A 6321-nucleotide genomic window follows, 5' to 3' on the forward strand; every position below is an offset into this window, starting at 1 on the left:
AAAAATGTATGAATTTTGCGATCTTGAGAACAATGGATGAGATTACTTTTTATACTAAACTAAAGATAACATTTTGTTCCTAGAAAGTGGACATGTATCAAGAACATGCATTTCAGCCTTCTGAAGCACCACCATGTTGTTACAACTTGCAAACTCCTGAAAACCATTATCCCACGTTTGTAACTGCTCTAAGCAGATAACTGCCTTCTAGTAGAAGGTAGTTTATGGAAAACTCTAGTGTTTAGAAAACTTATTTAAACTCTTTTGATTCCAAAATATCCTAAGTCGTTGACGCCTGTCAAACATTTCGACTTCGACATGGTGTCGAAAGATCAACTAGATATGTTCTTAAAATTCTTCCAATCCATGTTCATCACGCTAGTCGAAACGCTCCAATCGACGTGTTTGTTCCTTTCAAAGTTTGTCAATAAATACTAACACTTAGTATTTCCTCAATTTAGCATTCTTTGTTGACTTTTCTTCAGCTATAAATTTTAGGCTAACAAATGCCCGCCCAAAAATACAGCTTTTAATCATACATGTCAGATGTAAGAAAGATGACATTTTTAGTAACTCTTCGACATTGTTCACATAACATGTACACGTCACACCAATTAGATGTTTTAATAATATTATTATTTTATTTATTGGTCATCATGACCACTTTCTACCAAACTGTCATGTCGTAGACGTGCGCATGACTGATCATCCTCATCTCCAATTTCCTACGAGATTAATGAATCGCCACTACTACAAGTAACGCTTTTTATGATGAAGTTTACACCTCGAACAATAAAAAAACGAGGGTATAGGCTCTGAGAGCACCATGTTTTTTTTTAAAATTTAAAAATCAATATTTTTTCTCGGTTTTTAAAAAATCCAACATAAATAATTGCTCAGGGTTTGAGATTCGATTCTCAGCTCCTGGAATGTTATGTTTTATTTAGAATAAAAAAGGCGCCTTTATTTTTATATATTTACGTCGGATATTATACCTCAATTTTTAAATAAACCGAAATAAAAAATCTCTAATTTTTTATTCTTTTTGAAACCAAAAAATGCGCATTTGTTTTTTATAGATTTTACATCGGATATGTTACCTCAGTTTTTAGTAAAACCGAGATAAATACTCTAAATTTTTTATTCCCTTAGAGTTAATGTTAAGACTACTCATTCACTTTTTGAGCCCTAGAGAAACACCATTCTTATCCAAGGAGGAAGGAAACTTGAACCATCACTTTTCTTTATAAGTTTCTCATCACATTTCCGGTATGTACAAGTTCTCAATTACTGGTGTTATTGTTGTTTCTTGTTGGTGTTATTGTTGTCGTCGTCGTTGTTGTTGTTGTTATTTTGAGACTGTTTTGTTGGCTGTATACTATTTTTATTTTATTTTCATAATCTTTATGTGATTATGAATCGTAGTTTGATGAAAGTCAATAGATTAAGTAAGAGTGTGAAAATGGAGTGATATAATTTCTTGATTTTGCTGGAAAAAGCCTTCCTAAAAATAATGTTATTTTTTGATGTCCTTGTAAAAAGTGCTTTAATACGAAAAAAACATCCAAGGGATGTTATATTCAATCATTGTGGTTGTGATGGAATTATTAAAAATTACACGAAATGGGTAGGCCATGGTGAAATGACAAAAAAGGGGACCTTTATCGCATACAATTGAAGATGATGAATTTATGAATGATACTTTAGAAGACATGATTTATGATATTGGATTATATGCTTTCAAGAAAGCTAGTGTGGTAGATACTTTAAAAAGAGACATGGAAGATTCGTTGCATCCGAGATGTAAAAGTTTCTAAACAATGTCAGTTGTGTTAAAACTATTTAATCTTAAGTAAAAGGTGGGTTGACGGATAAAAGTTTCACTAAATTGCTTGAATTGTTGAAATAAATTCTTCCCGAAGGTAACACGTTGTCGAACCGTATTTATGAGACTAAAAAGATATTATGTCTAATGGGTTTTAACTATGACAAAATACATGCATGTCGTAATGATTTCATCTTATATAGGAAAGAGTTTGAAAACTTGAAGGAGTACCCGATGTCGCGGTGAAGAATCGGAGATCAAGCTATTGATTAAACTTGACTCATGAATCAAAATATCACCACCGAACTTTAATTTATCCAAGGGAGGGGGAAAAGATTCAAAAATAACCCAATATGAATATGCAAAGGTAGAAGATTAAACTTAAGCTAAGCAAAAAAGGAGGGAGATTCTAAGACATGGGTGTGTGTTATGAAAAGGGAAGGTATTAACACCCTAATCATTTGTAGTACTCTACATGAACCTTTTAAATATATGTGTTTGGTTTAAAATTATTTTCTATTTGATCGGGTAGATGAGAAAAATAACATCTTTTTATTGTTTGGTGATTTGGAAAGACATTGAGTCTTATGCCTACGTACCCGTGAAGGATCAAAACCTCGTAGTTTAGGTTCAAAAGTAAGAAGGGGTTTGTTGGGGTTGATTTTATGAGAAAGATACAAGTTATCATCTTAAGGAGAAAACTCACTTTTAAACCACCACAAACATGTGGAAGATAGATCCTTGCGTCAAATTAAAAGAAGGGCTCTCACTTGGATATAGAATCAACAAGTATGCCACATACCTCTTCAAAATGGAAAAGAATCAATATCAATCTCAACAATGTTATGGGGTAGGAGATTTAAATATCAACTAGGGATGACTTATGTCTAATCCTTTTATGAAATAGTTTTAAACATGGAAAGGCCAAAGTGGCAAAAGGGGTTGAATTAAGTTTGTGTTGTTTAGGTCTTATGGAAAGATCTTTGAATATGCTTAAGTGTTTTGAAGCATTTGATTAAGAAATAAAAACGAAAACAATGACCTAAGTCAAATTTTATTATGAAAGTGGTTATAAGAAGGAGAGAGAGTAATAGAATCCTAAGGTTTACATTCAGAGGAACCTAAGATTGTATATAGAAGTTTTGGATTTAGGGGAAGAAAAGTTGTATAGGATGCATATGAACACACACATGCAAAATGACAAGAATGTCATGATTCCCTTCCCTTGGATATAAACAATAACAAGGTTAAACATGCAATAACATTAAGGCACAAAATATGCATAAATACAATGGCAATCACAAGGTGAGTGAGGTATGGATGACACTATTGATCATGGTTTTTAGGCATTGAGATAAACATAAACAAGACATGACGAAGTTTCACATAACATCACAAGACACAACACAATGATGGTGAAGACATATTAATATTTGACATGGTAAAGGCATTCATTGGTACATGGTAAAAACAACATGAATTAATTTAGGTCAAACATGTATCACATTATATGTATTCATAAAATAAACATTAAAATTGAATCAAAGTTCATGATAAGACCAAGCTTAAGTGGAAATCTAATCACCTCCTAACCATTCATTCAAACATGTTTTCAAGGTGAATCAATTGATACTTTGTATGAAGATAATCAAGTTCAATCATGTTAAGGATAACAATCAACATTTAAAAGAGTGTTATTTAATTATACAAACTTTTAACATCAAGAACAAACAAGACATAAGTCAAAAGAATCAATTAGGAGCCTTAAAAAAACACTTAAAAGCACATGTTTTCAATCCAATCAAAAGTGGTGAAATAAATGATTTTTTTGGTATTTTTTGGTGTCATCATAAAATAGACATTCTCATGAACACATGGCAAAAAGAATGAGTAAAAAATGTCAAGGGATCATGAAGTTATGGATATTTGAAGTTATGAAGAAAAATAAACATTTAACAAGTGAGAAAAAATAAACATTACACTGGCCAAGTTCGAACCCACATCCTTGGGGTTCCATTCACTGTTTGGAAAAATAAAAACCAAAGTCTAGAGCGAGGGGAATTCAATCCCCAGACCTTTTGGTTACAAGTGACTTAGGGCGCACGCTTCTACCACTGAGGTGACTATACATCCGTTCATTATAACACAAGGAATTGTATATATCATAAAAACGCGTTTAATTTGACTTTTCCATGCCATGTCAGCATCTTCTTTAACCTCTCTCTCGTTTTTGTTTTTTTTCTTCCATTATTTTTCAAATCTTCCATCAATCATATCTCTCTCATTTCTCAATCATTTTTCATGAAATGAAGATCAAAATTGCTTAGAAAAGTATAAGGAACACAATGATACGATAATTTTTAGATAATAGTCAAAGATGAAGATGCACGAAGGCCAAAACTAGAACTGAAAGTTTAGGTTTCATGTAACTTAAATTCACATAAACACCAAGATAAATGACATGTGAATTAATGATCAACCTTAACACAATAAATGCTACATATTTGCTTCAGAAATCACATGGAAATGATACATGTATAGTGAGTTTCGAAGTGCAAGAATATACCTATTGGAGCAAGATCCAATGCCTCTTCAATACCATTTCCAACTATTGTTTGATGCTTCTCCTAATTCTTATGAACTCCCAGAAGGTGATTGGAACCCTTGGTTGGTAGAATGCATGGCAAGATGAGAGAAATGGAGGTTAAGGTCAAAGCTTGCAAAAATGAAGTTTTGCTTGGTGAACTTGGTGTATGGATAGATAAGGCTTTGTACTCTAGTTATAGTGATCCTTGAGTATTAAAAAAGCTTCAGATATTATAAAATAATTGTGGCTTATACTGGTTTGCTTGCTTGGTTGGTTCTTGCACAAAACACCAAGTGGGAAGCGTAGCAAAAGCATGTGGTGCATGAGGTGTTTTGTTGAGCTTTGTATGAATTGTAGGAGTTTACTTGAAGTTTAGAGTTGGTATGTCTCAGAATCAAAGCCATTTGGGAGCTCAATGGTACTTAATGTTGGGTTAAAGCCACTTTACACAAATGGAAGTGTAACCTTTATGCCAAAAATGGAATGATTCGTTGTTTAATGGTTTGGTTGCTTGGATAATGGCTCAAAAGTGTGTGTGATCTTCTGATTAAAGTGAGATTTAGAAGCAAGATAGCCTGCAAAATAAGATTATGCAGCTTTGGCTCAAGGTTGCATGATGAACTTGCCATGAAAATGAAAAAAAAAATCATATTCGGAGAGTCAACTTCATCTCTTCGAAACTCCTAGCTCAAATATGATAATTTCATGATCTTGGACTTTTTGGAAATTTAAGACCATCCTCTAAAACTTTCATGTTGGGAGTTTTCCTTGAATCAATATGGATCATGATGAAAAATGATGATAAAATAAGTCACTTTTTGAAGGCAGATTTGGTTTAAAAAAATTCTAAGTGTTTCAATTTTATGGTACCAACTTCATGGCTTCATAACTTGAGATCATTGCATTTTTTGGAATCAATCATCAAGGACAAAGTTGAATTATGAAGTAATACCTTTAATATGATCATTGGAGCAAAGAAAATGGTGGCTTGGATCACAAGTTATGGCCTTGGAAAGTTGGGTACTTGAACATGTATTTTTTTCATAACTTAGAAAAATTTGCAAAACCAAATTTTGGCCTTTTTGCAAGTAACCTCCAATTTCTTATTTTCTCTTGATTAAATGCATCCATCAACCATATTTTCATGATCCTTGAGTTGAGAAGTCCATGGTTGACCAAAAATGTGAAAAGTCAAACTTTGACTTTGCCTCAGTTGACTTTGTATCAGATCAATCCAATTCTTGCAATCTTTAATGAATGGGATCTCTTGAGCATATTAGATGATGTGAATGGATCACTTATGATGTATTTAAATTCTTTGAACCATGGTTCAATCTTTAGGACTATGCCTTGGCTAAAAAGTCAATCAGTTGACTTTGGGTCAAAACCCTAGTTGAGGGTATCAGATGAACTCTGACCTTGATGAATTTGAGATGGAACGATCTTGAACTTGATTCTTGTTTATGGAAGTCACTTGATAACTTGGGAAGGATGAGGAGTTTGAAATGTTGAAACTCGTGCCAAGTCTTGAATGATCAATCTTTGACAGCTCTTGGTGCAAAACCCTAACTTAAGACAAACAAAGTAAAATCTTTTTGTATTTTCAATAGGTTAGTAATGCAAAGATGATAGATGTCATGCAAATGATATAAATGATGGTGGCATCTTAGGGTTGAAAATTAGGGTATGACATAAGCCCCTATTTAATTTTCTTCAATCTGGAGATATGAATATTGGAATTTTCATCTCGACGTGATTGGAGAGACTTAAATACAAACATGCACAATTTTTGGCCCAAAGAGGCCACCAAATGCTTATTGTATGATATTCATGTAAGACTAAGGAATTTTTTGAGGAACAATGTCACAGGGGAGTAATATTAGTTGAGAAAACACACAGGGATAAAGGA

Source organism: Lathyrus oleraceus, chromosome 3 (genome assembly GCF_024323335.1).
Source record: "Lathyrus oleraceus cultivar Zhongwan6 chromosome 3, CAAS_Psat_ZW6_1.0, whole genome shotgun sequence".
Classification (NCBI taxonomy): Eukaryota; Viridiplantae; Streptophyta; class Magnoliopsida; order Fabales; family Fabaceae; genus Lathyrus; species Lathyrus oleraceus.